Source organism: Neoarius graeffei, chromosome 14, assembly GCF_027579695.1.
Source record: "Neoarius graeffei isolate fNeoGra1 chromosome 14, fNeoGra1.pri, whole genome shotgun sequence".
Taxonomy (NCBI): domain Eukaryota; kingdom Metazoa; phylum Chordata; class Actinopteri; order Siluriformes; family Ariidae; genus Neoarius; species Neoarius graeffei.
Genome location: NC_083582.1, coordinates 73,859,321 through 73,877,343, shown reverse-complemented (window position 1 = coordinate 73,877,343; position 18,023 = coordinate 73,859,321). Strand labels below are relative to the sequence as shown.

General features: G+C 44.6%; 1 protein-coding gene across 1 annotated transcript in view; it reads left to right on the top strand.

The window, feature by feature from the left end:
• The window catches only part of rgs7b (regulator of G protein signaling 7b), a 335,399-nt gene that overhangs the window by 30,225 nt on the left and 287,151 nt on the right, over positions 1-18,023 (top strand). The window lies entirely within an intron of this gene.

Here is an 18,023-nt window from a genome sequence, read left to right as displayed (position 1 = left end):
CACGCCCAACAGGAAGTGAGGTAATTTCACTTTTGTGCGAAATGCATGGCCACGAAGACGGCGCAACTCCTCCTAGACCGTTCATAGGACTGTCGCCAAAATTGATACACATCATCTACAGACATGGCTGACAAAAGTTACTAAATACGTTTCACGTAGGATAAACCGTTCAGAAGTTATACGTCAATCAATTTTCACTTCAAAATTTTACATGCTTAAAAATTCATAACAAATCTTCTGATTGCTCAAAACTGCTCATACTTCACACGCAAATCACTCATTGGGCTTCTGACATGTTACCCCATTTCTGTGATATTTCGCCACTGGGGGCGCTATTTTTGGGCAAAAAATCCAATCTTTCCTCAAATTTGGTCAAACTTCACGGCCACCCTCTTACTACCTCCCATGTCATGTATACCACATTTTGGAAATTTTCGTCCATGGGGGGCGCTGTTTTTGGCCGACGCCATTGCTCCAAAACGGGTTTTTGGTAAATAATTCCATAATGCTTTTCCTTCACACCACTACCTTGTGATAGTACGTTGCTGTTGTGGACGCTTATTTTTCCAACTCATCATCGCTCATGTACAGCGTAGCGCCACCTACTGACATGGGAAAAACCAAAAAATTTATTCTTCAAAAATCTATATCTCATCTTCTATTTACTCAATTGTCATCAAACTTCATACGCAAGCTCTTCATAGCTCACCTGACATGTAGGCCAAATTTTGTGCACTTTCGCCCCTGGGGGTGCTGGTTATGGCAGAAATGATATTGCAGCTTCTGATTTGTCAAACTTGGCAAGCAAACTCTTTACAAGACCCTTATTGGGGCGCTTGCCATCGTCGACAACGCACGAGATTTGGCTCCTTTTTCTTAGACTGCCACCGCTACTGAGAACCAGAAGCCCAGATCCAGCCGGGCCTCAGGGCCTCTATAGCGCCCCCTAACTCGTTGTGATTTTGGCCTCCCGCATTAAGGTGCCTGGTTGCCATGTAGTTTGTAGTAGTGGCATGCCATTTGGTAGGCATATGTATCTCACTAAGCCGGACAAAAATGTTATGCCAATGCATTAGCCACGCCCAACAGGAAGTGAGGTAATTTCACTTTTGTGCGAAATGCATGGCCACGAACACGGCGCAACTCCTCCTTGACCGTTCATAGGAATGTCACCAAAATTGATAGACATCATCTATAGACATGGCTGACAAAAGTTCCTAGATATGTTTCACGTAGCATAAACCTTTCAGAAGTTATACGTCAATCAATTTTCAATGCAAAATTTTACATGCTTAAAAATTCATAACAAATCTTCTAATTGCTCAAAACTGCTCATACTTCACACGCAAATCACTCATTGGGCTTCTGACATGTTACCCAATTTCTGTGATGTTTCGCCACTGGGGGCGCTATTTTTGGGCAAAAAATCCAATCTTTCCTCAAATTTGGTCAAACTTCACGGCCACCCTCTAACTACCTCCCATGTCATGTATACCACATTTTGGGAATTTTCGTCCATGGGGGGCGCTGTTTTTGGCCGACGCAATTGCTCCAAAACGGGTTTTTGGTTAATAATTCCATAATGCGTTTCCTTCACACCACTACCTTGTGAATGTACGTTGCTGTTGTAGACACTTATTTTTCCAACTCATAATCGCTCATGCACAGCATAGCGCCACCTACTGACATGGGAAAAACCAAAAAATTTATTCTTCAAAAATCTATCTCTCATCTTCTATTTACTCAATTGTCATCAAACTTCATACGCAAACTCTTCATAGCTCACCTGACATATACGCCAAATTTTGTGCACTTTCGTCCCTGGGGGTGCTGGTTATGGCAAAAATGATATTGCAGCTTCTGATTTGTCAAACTTGGCAAGCAAACTCTTTACAAGACCCTTATTGGGGCGCTTGCCATGGTCGACAACGCACGAAATTTGGCTCATTTTTCTTAGACTGCCGCCGCTACTGAGACCCAGAAGCCCAGATCCAGGCGGGCCTCAGGGCCTCTATAGCGCCCCCTAACTCGTTGTGATTTTTGCCTCTCGCATTAAGGTGCCTGCTTGGCATATAGTTTCTAGTTATTATTATTATTATTAGGGCCCGAGCACCGTACAGTGCGAGACCCTATTGTTTTTGAAGGATTATTATTATTATTATTAGGCCCTGAGCACCGTACAGTGCGAGACCCTATTGTTGCCATGTGTCCAATTCTGTGCTTTGTCGCCATTGTGGGAGTAATGTCTCTTGCCGCAGAAGCTGTGGAAGGTATTTCGCGGGGACGCATGCCCCCGCCCCCCTTGGCCGCTGGCGCGAGGGCCCGTCGAGGCCGCTTGCGGCTTTAATTATTTATTCTTCTTCTTCCGTCTTCTTCTTCTTCTTTATTTTTCTCCGCTGTTGGGCCATTTTCGGGGCGCTTGCCATGGGCGAAAACGCACGAAATTTGGCACCAGTTCCGAGAATTGCCACCGCTACTCAGAACCAGAAGCCCACACTTGGCCGGGGCTCAGGGCCTCTATAGCGCCCCCTAAGTCATTGTGATTTTGGCCTCCCGCATTAAGGTGCCTGGTTGCCATGTAGTTTGTAGTAGTGGCATGCCATTTGGTACAAATATGTATCTCACTAAGCCGGACAAAAATGCAATGCCAATGCATTAGCCACGCCCAACAGGAAGTGAGGTAATTTCACTTTTGTGCGAAATGCATGGCCTCAAAGACGGCGCAACTCCTCCTAGACCGTTCATAGGAATGTCACCAAAATTGAGACACATCATCTACAGACATGGCTGACAAAAGTTACTAAATACGTTTCACGTAGGATAAACCGTTCAGAAGTTATACGTCAATCAATTTTCACTGCAAAATTTTACATGCTTAAAAATTCATAACAAATCTTCTAATTGCTCAAAACTGCTCATACTTCACACGCAAATCAGTCATTGGGCTTCTGACGTGTTACCCAATTTCTGTGATATTTCGCCACTGGGGGCGCTACTTTTGGGCAAAAAATCCACTCTTTCCTAAAATTTGGTCAAACTTCACGGCCACCCTCTTACTACCTCCCATGTCATGTATACCACATTTTGGGAATTTTCGTCCATGGGGGGCGCTGTTTTTGGCCGACGCAATTGCTCCAACATGGGTTTTTGGTAAATAATTCATAATGCTTTTCCTTCACACCACTACCTTGTGGTAATGTCTCTTGCCGAAGAAGCTGTGGAAGGTATTTCGCGGGGACGCATGCCCCTGCCCCCCTTGGCCGCTGGCGCGAGGGCCCGTCGAGGCCGCTTGCGGCTTTAATTATTCTTCTTCCGTCTTCTTCTTCTTCTTTATTTTTCTCCGCTGTTGGGCCATTTTCGGGGCGCTTGCCATGGGCGAAAACGCACGAAATTTGGCACCAGTTCCGGGAATTGCCACCGCTACTCAGAACCAGAAGCCCAAACTTGGCCGGGGCTCAGGGCCTCTATAGCGCCCCCTAAGTCGTTGTGATTTTGGCCTCCCGCATTAAGGTGCCTGGGTGCCTGGTAGTTTGTAGTAGTGGCATGCCATTTGGTAGGCATATGTATCTCACTAAGCCGGACAAAAATGTAATGCCAATGCATTAGCCACGCCCAACAGGAAGTGAGGTAATTTCACTTTTGTGCGAAATGCATGGCCACGAAGACGGCGCAACTCCTCCTAGACCGTTCATAGGACTGTCGCCAAAATTGATACACATCATCTACAGACATGGCTGACAAAAGTTACTAAATACGTTTCACGTAGGATAAACCGTTCAGAAGTTATACGTCAATCAATTTTCACTTCAAAATTTTACATGCTTAAAAATTCATAACAAATCTTCTGATTGCTCAAAACTGCTCATACTTCACACGCAAATCACTCATTGGGCTTCTGACATGTTACCCCATTTCTGTGATATTTCGCCACTGGGGGCGCTATTTTTGGGCAAAAATTCCAATCTTTCCTCAAATTTGGTCAAACTTCACGGCCACCCTCTTACTACCTCCCATGTCATGTATACCACATTTTGGAAATTTTCGTCCATGGGGGGCGCTGTTTTTGGCCGACGCCATTGCTCCAAAACGGGTTTTTGGTAAATAATTCCATAATGCTTTTCCTTCACACCACTACCTTGTGATAGTACGTTGCTGTTGTGGACGCTTATTTTTCCAACTCATAATCGCTCATGTACAGCGTAGCGCCACCTACTGACATGGGAAAAACCAAAAAATTTATTCTTCAAAAATCTATATCTCATCTTCTATTTACTCAATTGTCATCAAACTTCATACGCAAGCTCTTCATAGCTCACCTGACATGTAGGCCAAATTTTGTGCACTTTCGCCCCTGGGGGTGCTGGTTATGGCAGAAATGATATTGCAGCTTCTGATTTGTCAAACTTGGCAAGCAAACTCTTTACAAGACCCTTATTGGGGCGCTTGCCATCGTCGACAACGCACGAGATTTGGCTCCTTTTTCTTAGACTGCCACCGCTACTGAGAACCAGAAGCCCAGATCCAGCCGGGCCTCAGGGCCTCTATAGCGCCCCCTAACTCGTTGTGATTTTGGCCTCCCGCATTAAGGTGCCTGGTTGCCATGTAGTTTGTAGTAGTGGCATGCCATTTGGTAGGCATATGTATCTCACTAAGCCGGACAAAAATGTTATGCCAATGCATTAGCCACGCCCAACAGGAAGTGAGGTAATTTCACTTTTGTGCGAAATGCATGGCCACGAACACGGCGCAACTCCTCCTTGACCGTTCATAGGAATGTCACCAAAATTGATAGACATCATCTATAGACATGGCTGACAAAAGTTCCTAGATATGTTTCACGTAGCATAAACCTTTCAGAAGTTATACGTCAATCAATTTTCAATGCAAAATTTTACATGCTTAAAAATTCATAACAAATCTTCTAATTGCTCAAAACTGCTCATACTTCACACGCAAATCACTCATTGGGCTTCTGACATGTTACCCAATTTCTGTGATGTTTCGCCACTGGGGGCGCTATTTTTGGGCAAAAAATCCAATCTTTCCTCAAATTTGGTCAAACTTCACGGCCACCCTCTTACTACCTCCCATGTCATGTATACCACATTTTGGGAATTTTCATCCATGGGGGGCGCTGTTTTTGGCCGACGCAATTGCTCCAACATGGGTTTTTGGTAAATAATTCATAATGCTTTTCCTTCACACCACTACCTTGTGGTAATGTCTCTTGCCGAAGAAGCTGTGGAAGGTATTTCGCGGGGACGCATGCCCCTGCCCCCCTTGGCCGCTGGCGCGAGGGCCCGTCGAGGCCGCTTGCGGCTTTAATTATTAGGGCCCGAGCCCTATAGGGCGAAGGCCCTATTGTTCTTGTAAGAGTTCACTATTATTATTCTTCTTCTTTATTTTTCTCCGCTGTTGGGCCATTTTCGGGGCGCTTGCCATGGGCGAAAACGCGCGAAATTTGGCGCCACTTCCGAGAATTGCCACCGCTACTCAGAACCAAAAGCCCACACTTGGCCGGGGCTCAGGGCCTCTATAGCGCCCCCTAAGTCGTTGTGATTTTGGCCTCCCGCATTAAGGTGCCTGGTTGCCATATAGTTTGTAGTAGTGGCATGCCATTTGGTATGCATATGTATTTCACTAAGCCGGACAAAAATGTAATGCCAATGCATTAGCCACGCCCAACAGGAAGTGAGGTAATTTCACTTTTGTGTGAAATGCATGGCCACGAAGACGGCGCAACTCCTCCTAGACCGTTCATAGGAATGTCACCAAAATTGATACACATCATCTACAGACATGGCTGACAAAAGTTACTAAATACGTTTCACGTAGCATTAACCGTTCAGAAGTTATACGTCAATCAATTTTCACTTCAAAATTTTACATGCTAAAAAATTCATAACAAATCTTCTAATTGCTCAACACTGCTCATACTTCACACGCTAATCACTCATTGGGCTTCTGACATGTTACCCAATTTCTGTGATATTTCGCCACTGGGGGCGCTATTTTTGGGCAAAAAATCCAATCTTTCCTCAAATTTGGTCAAACTTCACGGCCACCCTCTTACTACCTCCCATGTCATATATACCACATTTTGGGAATTTTCGTCCATGGGGGGCGCTGTTTTTGGCCTACGCAATTTCTCCAAAACGGGTTTTTGGTTAATTATTCCATAATGCTTTCCCTTTACACCACTACCTTGTGATAGTGCGTTGCTGTTGTGGACACTTATTTTTCCATCTCATAATCACTCATGTACAGCATAGCGCCACCTACTGACATGGGAAAAACCAAAAAATTTATTCTTCAAAAATCTATATCTCATCTTCTGTTTACTCAATTGTCATCAAACTTCATACGCAAACTCTTCATAGCTCACCTGACATGTACGCCAAATTTTGTGCACTTTCGCCCCTGGGGGTGCGGGTTATGGCAGAAATGATATTGCAGCTTCTGATTTGTCAAACTTGGCAAGCAAACTCTTTACAAGACCCTTTTTGGGGCGCTTGCCATGGTCGACATCGCACGAAATTTGGCTCCTTTTTCTTAGACTCCCACCGCTACTGAGAACCAGAAGCCCAGATCCAGGCGGGCCTCAGGGCCTCTATAGCGCCCCCTAACTCATTGTGATTTTGGCCTCCCGCATTAAGGTGCCTGGTTGCCATGTAGTTTGTAGTAGTGGCATGCCATTTGGTACGCATATGTATCTCACTAAGCCGGACAAAAATGTAATGCCAATGCATTTGCCACGCCCAACAGGAAGTAAGGTAATTTCACTTTTGTGCGAAATGCATGGCCACGAAAACGGCGCAACTCCTCCTAGACCGTTCATAGGAATGTCACCAAAATTGATACACATCATCTACAGACATGGCTGACAAAAGTTCCTAAATACGTTTCACGTAGAATAAACCGTTCAGAAGTTATACGTCAATCAATTTTCAATGCAAAATTTTACATGCTTAAAAATTCATAACATATCTTCAAATTGCTCAAAACTGCTCATACTTCACACGCAAATCACTCATTGGGCATCTGACATGTTACCCAATTTCTGTGATATTTCGCCACTGGGGGCGCTATTTTTGGGCAAAAAATCCAATCTTTCCTCAAATTTGGTCAAACTTCACGGCCACCCTCTTACTACCTCCCATGTCATGTACACCTCATTTTGGGAATTTTCGTCCATGGGGGGCGCTGTTTTTGGCCAACGCAATTGCTCCAAAACGGGTTTTTGGTAAATAATTCCATAATGCTTCTCCTTCACACCACTACCTTGTGATAGTACGTTGCTGTTGTAGACACTTATTTTTCCAACTCATTATCGCTCATGTGCAGCATAGCGCCACCTACTGACATGGGAGAAACCAAAAAATTTATTCTTCAAAAATCAATATCTCATCTTCTATTTTCTCAATCTTGATCAAACTTGATACGCACACTCTTAACAGGTCACCTGACATATGTGCCAAATTTTGTGAACTTTTGCCACTGGGGCCGCTGTTTTCAGGCAACAATTTATATCTCGGCTTCTGATTGGTCAAACTTGATCAAACTTTACAAAACAACTCTTCATAGGTCCCTTGACATGTATACCAAATTTGGTGAACTTTCACCACTGGGGGCGCTCATTGCGCTGTAGCAGTTGCAGGAGAGGTGTTTACAATCATGAGGCACCAGGAGTATGTTGTTTTGGTTGCCTTAAACACACATGACTTGTGGACCACTGGGGGCGCTCATTGCACTGTAGCAGTTGCAGGAGAGGTGTTTACAATCATGAGGCACCAGGAGTATGTTGTTTTGGTTGCCTTAAACACACATGACTTGTGGGGAATGGGTAGGCAGTCGGGAGCAAGTGTTGTAGCGTTACATACAGACTAATAGATGTCTAACAGAAGACAATCCTATGTAGCTATAGCTTGGTGACTGATGAGGTAAATACATTAATTTGGTTGGGAAGCCATGGCATAAAATGTTCTGTCCATGACAACATCTCAGCGCACCGTGTACTCTGTGTCCAATTCTGTGCTTTGTCACCATTGTGGGAGTAATGTCTCTTGCCAAAGAAGCTGTGGAAGGTATTTCGCGGGGACGCATGCCCCCGCCCCCCTTGGCCGCTGGCGCGAGGGCCCGTCGAGGCCGCTTGCGGCTTTAATTATTCTTCCGTCTTCTTCTTCTTCTTCTTCTTTATTTTTCTCCGCTGTTGGGCCATTTTCGGGGCGCTTGCCATGGGCGAAAACGCACGAAGTTTGGCACCAGTTCCGAGAATTGCCACCGCTACTCAGAACCAGAAGCCCAGACTTGGCCGGGGCTCAGGGCCTCTATAGCGCCCCCTAAGTCGTTGTGATTTTGGCCTCCCGCATTAAGGTGCCTGGTTGCCATATAGTTTGTAGTACTGGCATGCCATTTGGTACGCATATGTGTCTCACTAAGCCGGACAAAAATGTAATGCCAATGCATCAGCCACGCCCAACAGGAAGTTAGGTAATTTCACTTTTGTGCGAAATGCACGGCCACGAAGACGGCGCAACTCCTCCTAGACCGTTCATAGGAATGTCACCAAAATTGATACACATCATCTACAGACATGGCTGACAAAAGTTACTAAATACGTTTCACGTTGGATAAACCGTTCAGAAGTTATACGTCAATCAATTTTCACTTCAAAATTTTACATGCTTAAAAATTCATTACAAATCTTCTGATTGCTCAAACCTGCTCATACTTCACACGCTAATCACTCATTGGGCTTCTGACATGTTACCCAATTTCTGTGATATTTCGCCACTGGGGGCGCTATTTTTGGGCAAAAAATCCAATCTTTCCTCAAATTTGGTCAAACTTCACGGCCACCCTCTTACTACCTCCCATGTCATGTATACCACATTTTGGGAATTTTCGTCCATGGGGGGCGCTGTTTTTGGCCCACACAATTGCTCCAAAACGGGTTTTTGGTAAATAATTCCATAATGCTTTTCCTTCACACCACTACCTTGTGATTGTACGTTGCTGTTGTAGACACTTATTTTTCCAACTCATAATCGCTCATGTACAGCATAGCGCCACCTACTGACATGGGAAAAACCAAAAAATTTATTCTTCAAAAATCTATATCTCATCTTCTATTTACTCAATTGTCATCAAACTTCATACGCAAACTCCTCATAGCTCACCTGACATATACGCCAAATTTTGTGCACTTTCGCCCCTGGGGGTGCTGATTATGGCAAAAATGATATTGCAGCTTCTGATTTGTCAAACTTGGCAAGCAAACTCTTTTCAAGACCCTTTTTGAGGCGCTTGCCATCGTCGACGTCGCACGAAGTGCGAGACCCTATTGTTGCCATGTGTCCAATTCTGTGCTTTGTCGCCATTGTGAGAGTAATGTCTCTTGCCGCAGAAGCTGTGGAAGGTTTTTCGCAGGGACGCATGCCCCCGCCCCCCTTGGCCGCTGGCGCGAGGGCCCGTCGAGGCCGCTTGCGGCTTTAATTAGGGCCCGAGCCCTATGGGCGAAGGCCCTATTGTTCTTGTAAGAGTTCACTATTATTATTCTTCCGTCTTCTTCTTTATTTTTCTCCGCTGTTGGGCCATTTTCGGGGCACTTGCCATGGGCGAAAACGCACGAAATTTGGCACCAGTTCCGAGAATTGCCACCGCTACTCAGACCCAAAAGCCCAAACTTGGCCGGGGCTCAGGGCCTCTATAGCGCCCCCTAAGTCGTTGTGATTTTGGTCTCCCGCATTAAGGTGCCTGGTTGCCATGTAGTTTGTAGTAGTGGCATGCCAATTGGTATGCATATGTATCTCACTAAGCCGGACAAAAATGTAATGCCAATGCATTAGCCACGCCCAACAGGAAGTGAGGTAATTTCACTTTTGTGCGAAATGCATGGCCACGAAGACGGCGCAACTCCTCCTAGACCGTTCATAGGAATGTCACCAAAATTGATACACATCATCTACAGACATGGCTGACAAAAGTTACTAAATACGTTTCACATAGGATTAACCGTTCAGAAGTTATACGTCAATCAATTTTCGATGCAAAATTTTACATGCTTAAAAATTCATAACAAATCTTCTGATTGCTCAAAACTGCTCATACTTGACATGCAAATCACTCATTGGGCTTCTGACATGTTACCCAATTTCTGTGATATTTCGCCACTGGGGGCGCTATTTTTGGGCAAAAATTCCAATCTTTCCTCAAATTTGGTCAAACTTCACGGCCACCCTCTTACTACCTTCCATGTCATGTCTACCACATTTTGGGAATTTTCGTCCATGGGGGGCGCTGTTTTTGGCCGACGCAATTTCTCCAAAACGGGTTTTTGGTAAATAATTTCATAATGCTTTTCCTTCACACCACTACCTTGTGACAGTGCGTTGCTGTTGTAGACACTTACTTTTCCAACTCATAATCGCTCATGTACAGCATAGCGCCACCTACTGACATGGGAAAAACCAAAAAATTTATTCTTCAAAAATCTATATCTCATCTTCTATTTGCTCAATTGTCATCAAACTTCATAGGCAAACCCTTCATAGCTCACCTGACATGTCCGCCAAATTTTGTGCACTTTCGCCCCTGGGTGTGCTGGTTATGGCAGAAATGATATTGCAGCTTCTGATTTGTCAGACTTGGCAAGCAAACTCTTTACAAGACCCTTATTGGGGCGCTTGCCATGGTCGACAACGCACGAAATTTGGCTCCTTTTTCTTAGACTGCCACCGCTACTGAGAACCAGAAGCCCAGATCCAGGCGGGCCTCAGGGCCTCTTTAGCGCCCCCTAACTCGTTGTGATTTTGGCCTCCCGCATTAAGGTGCCTGGTTGCCATGTAGTTTGTAGTAGTGGCATGCCATTTGGTACACATATGTATCTCACTACGCCGGACAAAAATGTAATGCCAATGCATTAGCCACGCCCAACAGGAAGTGAGGTAATTTCACTTTTGTGCGAAATGCATGGCCACGAAGACGGCGCAACTCCTCCTAGACCGTTCATAGGAATGTCACCAAAATTGATAGACATCATCTACAGACATGGCTGACAAAAGTAACTAAATACGTTTCACGTAGCGTAAACTGTTCAGAAATTATACGTCAATCAATTTTCAATGCAGAATTTTACATGCTTAAAAATTCATAACAAATCTTCTAGTTGCTCAAAACTGCTCATACTTCACACGTAAATCACTCATTGGGCTTCTGACATGTTACCCAATTTCTGTGATATTTCGCCACTGGGGGCGCTATTTTTGGGCAAAAAATCCAATCTTTCCTCAGATTTGGTCAAACTTCACGGCCACCCTCTTCCTACCTCCCATGTCATGTATACCACATTTTGGGAATTTTCGTCCATGGGGGGCGCTGTTTTTGGCCGACGCAATTGCTCCAAAACGGGTTTTTGGTAAATAATTCCATAATGCTTTTCCTTCACACCACTACCTTGTGATAGTGCGTTGCTGTTGTAGACACTTATTTCTCCAACTCATAATCGCTCATGTACAGCATTGCGCCACCTACTGACGTGGGTAAAACCAAAAAATTTATTCTTCAAAAATCTGTATCTCATCTTCTATTTACTCAATTGTCATCAAACTTCATACGCAAACTCCTCATAGCTCACCTGACATGTACGCCAAATTTTCTGCACTTTCGCCCCTGGGGGTGCTGGTTATGGCAGAAATGATATTGCAGCTTCTGATTTGTCAAACTTGGCAAGCAAACTCTTTACAAGACCCTTATTGGGGCGCTTGCCATGGTCGACAACGCACGAAATTTGGCTCCTTTTTCTTAGACTGCCACCGCTACTGAGAACCAGAAGCCCAGATCCAGGCGGGCCTCAGGGCCTCTATAGCGCCCCCCGAGCACCGTACAGTGCGAGACCCTATTGTTGCCATGTGTTCAATTCTGTGCTTTGTCGCCATTGCGGGAGTAATGTCTCTTGCCGAAGAAGCTGTGGAAGGTCTTTCGCGGGGACGCATGCCCCCGCCCCCCTTGGCCGCTGGCGCGAGGGCCCGTCGAGGCCGCTAGCGGCTTTAATTTATTCTTCTTCTTTATTTTTCTCCGCTGTTGGGCCATTTTCGGGGCGCTTGCCATGGGCGAAAACGCGCGAAATTTGGCGCCACTTCCGAGAATTGCCACCGCTACTCAGAACCAAAAGCCCACACTTGGCCGGGGCTCAGGGCCTCTATAGCGCCCCCTAAGTCGTTGTGATTTTGGCCTCCCGCATTAAGGTGCCTGGTTGCCATATAGTTTGTAGTAGTGGCATGCCATTTGGTATGCATATGTATCTCACCAAGCCGGACAAAAATGTAATGCCAATGCATTAGCCACGCCCAACAGGAAGTGAGGTAATTTCACTTTTGTGTGAAATGCATGGCCACGAAGACGGCGCAACTCCTCCTAGACCGTTCATAGGAATGTCACCAACATTGATACACATCATCTACAGACATGGCTGACAAAAGTTACTAAATACGTTTCACGTAGGATAAACCGTTCAGAAGTTATACGTCAATCAATTTTCACTTCAAAATTTTACATGCTAAAAAATTCATAACAAATCTTCTAATTGCTCAACACTGCTCATACTTCACACGCTAATCACTGATTGGGCTTCTGACATGTTACCCAATTTCTGTGATATTTCGCCACTGGGGGCGCTATTTTTGGGCAAAAAATCCAATCTTTCCTCAAATTTAGTCAAACTTCACGGCCACCCTCTTACTACCTCCCATGTCATGTAGACCACATTTTGGGAATTTTCGTCCATGGGGGGCGCTGTTTTTGGCCCATGCAATTTCTCCAAAACGGGTTTTTGGTAAATTATTCCATAATGCTTTTCCTTTACACCACTACCTTGTGATAGTGCGTTGCTGTTGTGGACACTTATTTTTCCATCTCATAATCACTCATGTGCAGCATAGCGCCACCTACTGACATGGGAGAAACCAAAAAATTTATTCTTCAAAAATCAATATCTCATCTTCTATTTTCTCAATCTTGATCAAACTTGATACGCACACTCTTAACAGGTCACCTGACATATGTGCCAAATTTTGTGAACTTTTGCCACTGGGGCCGCTGTTTTCAGGCAACAATTTATATCTCGGCTTCTGATTGGTCAAACTTGATCAAACTTTACAAAACAACTCTTCATAGGTCCCTTGACATGTATACCAAATTTGGTGAACTTTCACCACTGGGGGCGCTCATTGCGCTGTAGCAGTTGCAGGAGAGGTGTTTACAATCATGAGGCACCAGGAGTATGTTGTTTTGGTTGCCTTAAACACACATGACTTGTGGACCACTGGGGGCGCTCATTGCACTGTAGCAGTTGCAGGAGAGGTGTTTACAATCATGAGGCACCAGGAGTATGTTGTTTTGGTTGCCTTAAACACACATGACTTGTGGGGAATGGGTAGGCAGTCGGGAGCAAGTGTTGTAGCGTTACATACAGACTAATAGATGTCTAACAGAAGACAATCCTATGTAGCTATAGCTTGGTGACTGATGAGGTAAATACATTAATTTGGTTGGGAAGCCATGGCATAAAATGTTCTGTCCATCACAACGTCTCAGCGCACCGTGTACTCTGTGTCCAATTCTGTACTTTGTCACCATTGTGGGAGTAATGTCTCTTGCCAAAGACGCTGTGGAAGGTATTTCGCGGGGACGCATGCCCCCGCCCCCCTTGGCCGCTGGCGCGAGGGCCCGTCGAGGCCGCTTGCGGCTTTAATTCTTCTTCCGTCTTCTTCTTCTTCTTTATTTTTCTCCGCTGTTGGGCCATTTTCGGGGCGCTTGCCATGGGCGAAAACGCACGAAATTTGGCACCAGTTCCGGGAATTGCCACCGCTACTCAGAACCAGAAGCCCAAACTTGGCCGGGGCTCAGGGCCTCTATAGCGCCCCCTAAGTCGTTGTGATTTTGGCCTCCCGCATTAAGGTGCCTGGGTGCCTGGTAGTTTGTAGTAGTGGCATGCCATTTGGTAGGCATATGTATCTCACTAAGCCGGACAAAAATGTAATGCCAATGCATTAGCCACGCCCAACAGGAAGTGAGGTAATTTCACTTTTGTGCGAAATGCATGGCCTCAAAGACGGCGCAACTCCTCCTAGACCGTTCATAGGAATGTCACCAAAATTGAGACACATCATCTACAGACATGGCTGACAAAAGTTACTAAATACGTTTCACGTAGGATAAACCGTTCAGAAGTTATACGTCAGTCAATTTTCGTTGCAAAATTTTACATGCTTAAAAATTCATAACAAATCTTCTGATTGCTCAAAACTGCTCATACTTCACACGCAAATCACTCATTGGGCTTCTGACATGTTACCCAATTTATGTGATATTTCGCCACTGGGGGCGCTATTTTTGGGCAAAAATTCCAATCTTTTCTCAAATTTGGTCAAACTTCACGGCCACCCTCTTACTACCTCCCATGTCATGTATACCACATTTTGGAAATTTTCGTCCATGGGGGGCGCTGTTTTTGGCCGACGCCATTGCTCCAAAACGGGTTTTTGGTAAATAATTCCATAATGCTTTTCCTTCACACCACTACCTTGGGATAGAACGTTGCTGTTGCAGACACTTATTTTTCCAACTCATCATCGCTCATGTACAGCATAGCGCCACCTACTGACATGGGAAAAACCAAAAAATTTATTCTTCAATAATCTATATCTCATCTTCTATTTTCTCAATTGTCATCAAACTTCATACCCAAACTCTTCATAGCTCACCTGACATGTACGCCAAATTTTGTGCACTTTCGCCCCTGGGGGTGCTGGTTATGGCAGAAATGATATTGCAGCTTCTGATTTGTCAAACTTGGCAAGCAAACTCTTTACAAGACCCTTATTGGGGCACTTGCCATGGTCGACATCGCACGAAATTTGGCTCCTTTTTCTTAGACTGCCACCGCTACTGAGAACCAGAAGCCCAGATCCAGGCGGGCCTCAGGGCCTCTATAGCGCCCCCTAACTCGTTGTGATTTTGGCCTCCCGCATTAAGGTGCCTCGTTGCCATGTAGTTTGTAGTAGTGGCATGCCATTTGGTACGCATATGTATCTCACTAAGCCGGACAAAAATGTAATGCCAATGCATTAGCCACGCCCAACAGGAAGTGAGGTAATTTCACTTTTGTGCGAAATGCATGGCCACCAAGACGGCGCAACTCCTCCTAGACCGTTCATAGGAATGTCACCAAAATTGATACACATCATCTACAGACATGGCTGACAAAAGTTCCTAAATACGTTTCACGTAGCATAAACCGTTCAGAAGTTATACGTCAATCAATTTTCAATGCAACATTTTACATGCTTAAAAATTCATAACAAATCTTCAAATTGCTCAAAACTGCTCATACTTCACAAGCAAATCACTCATTGGGCATCTGACATGTTACCCAATTTCTGTGATATTTCGCCACTGGGGGCGCTATTTTTGGGCAAAAAATCCAATCTTTCCTCAAATTTGGTCAAACTTCACGGCCACGCTCGTACTACCTCCCATGTCATGTACACCACATTTTGGGATTTTTCGTCCATGGGGGGCGCTGTTTTTGGCCAACGCAATTGCTCCAAAACGGGTTCTTGGTAAATAATTCCATTATGCTTCTCCTTCACACCACTACCTTGTGATAGTACGTTGCTGTTGTAGACACTTATTTTTCCAACTCATAATCGCTCATGTACAGCATAGCGCCACCTACTGACATGGGAAAAACCGAAACATTTATTCTTCAAAAATCAATATCTCATCTTCTACTTTCTCAATCTTGATCAAACTTTATACGCACACTCTTAACAGGTCACCTGACATATGTGCCAAATTTTGTGAACTTTTGCTACTGGGGGCGCTGTTTTCAGGCAACAATTTATATCTCGGCTTCTGATTGGTCAAACTTGATCAAACTTGACAAAACAACTCTTCATAGGTCCCTTGACATGTATCCCAAATTTGGTGAACTTTCACCACTGGGGGCGCTCATTGCGCTGTAGCAGTTGCAGGAGAGGTGTTTACAATCATGAGGCACCAGGAGTATGTTGTTTTGGTTGCCTTAAACACACATGACTTGTGGGGAATGGGTAGGCAGTTGGGAGCAAGTGTTGTAGCATTACATACAGACTAATAGATGTCTAACAGAAGACAATCCTATGTAGCTATAGCTTGGTGACTGATGAGGTAAATACAATAATTTGGTTGGGAAGCCATGGCATAAAATGTTCTGTCCATGACAACATCTCAGCGCACCGTGTACTCTGTGTCCAATTCTGTGCTTTGTCGCCATTGTGGGAGTAATGTCTCTTGCCGAAGAAGCTGTGGAAGGTATTTCGCGGGGACGCATGCCCCCGCCCCACTTGGCCGCTGGCGCGAGGGCCCGTCGAGGCCGCTTGCGGCTTTAATTATTATTATTATTATTATTATTATTATTATTATTATTATGTTCAGTGTTAGTTCACAGTAGTAATGCAAGAAGCAGAATAGTGACAGTAATAGTGAAGCAAAAACATGCAATTGTACAAACACTGCAGCTCTACAGCAAAATATTCATTTATGAAATGGTCTGATTCTTAACACCAGTAGTGCCAATGATCTTCTCATTGCGATGCGATGTGAATTGTCAACAAATCCTATAACTTGGTTCATGAAACGCGCTTACAAAATATTTTCACTGTGAATATTTATTGTGTAATGGTGCAAAGTGAGACAGAGAGAGAGAGAGACTCTGCCCTTAGGGCAGAGTCAATCCCGCCAGCAAAAATAGGGAAAAAAAGGAGCGATCTCACCTCTTCAGATGTTGGTTTAAGTCCGACAATACATTCCTCAAAAAGGGCGTAGAGGAGCAAATGAATCCATCAACGTGTAGCATTCAATTTATTCCGGACCATTAAAGATGCCGCCTTCCGCGTAGAATCATACGTCATCCTCGCCGCCATATTGGATAGGTCAAAGCGGAGAATAAAGATTAGCTGCGTTTAACTGTACCAACAGGTTTACCGTCCAAACGAGATCACATGGGATTACCTTTCACAGGTGAGAAACAACAAATTAATTCATCAATGTGTAGTATTCAATTTATTCTGGACCATTAAAGACGCCGCCTTCCGCGTAGAATCATACGTCATCCTCGCCGCCATATTGGATAGGTCAAAGCGGAGAATAAAGATTAGCTGCATTTAACTGTACCAACAGGTTTGCCGTCCAAACGAGATCACATGGGATTACCTTTCACAGGTGAGACTGGAAAAATGCTTTTCATTGTATTTGGTCATTATAATGTAATTTTACGAACAGATTTTCCTGACTTTGTGGCTAATATGAAGTCTCGCGCATAATAGTTTATGCGCATGCGTCCTTACTTCTTCTATTGTTCTGGTGTCTCCGAAGGGACTGTCTTACAGCGCCCCTAGAGGTGTGGCATGTGTATTGCATCGTTTTCAGCAAGCGTTGCGTTGCCATATGGACCTGATATTTTACTGATCGTTGCCCATTTGGACGCGATATATTTTTAAATAACATCTCGTTGCCGTTGTCGTGTGGATGTAGCCTAAAACCGGGTCGTGATTGGATCTTCCAGCAGGAAGGAGCAATGATCTGAAGCATATATCCAAATCAACACAATAGTGGTTCGCTGAGCACAGAATCAAGCTTCTGCCCTGGCCATGCCATCTCAGTCCCCTGACCTGAACCCCAGTGAAAACCTGTGGGCGGAGCTGAAGAGGAGAGGGTCGAGGACCCTGGATGATCTGGAGAGATTGTGTAAAGAGGAATGGGCTCCGATGCCCTGCTCTGTATCTCCAACCTTATAAAATGTTCTTGGAGAGACTCAGTGCTGTTTTACTGTCAAAGGGAGGTTGGACAAAGTATTAAATGCAGAGGTGCCAATAATAGCGGTATATGTGATTTATTTTTTTTTTTTTGAAAATAATAATTTCTTGATAAGGGATCAAGTTTTCTCCGATTATGTTTTTCAATTAAAGATTGGATTTTTCTCA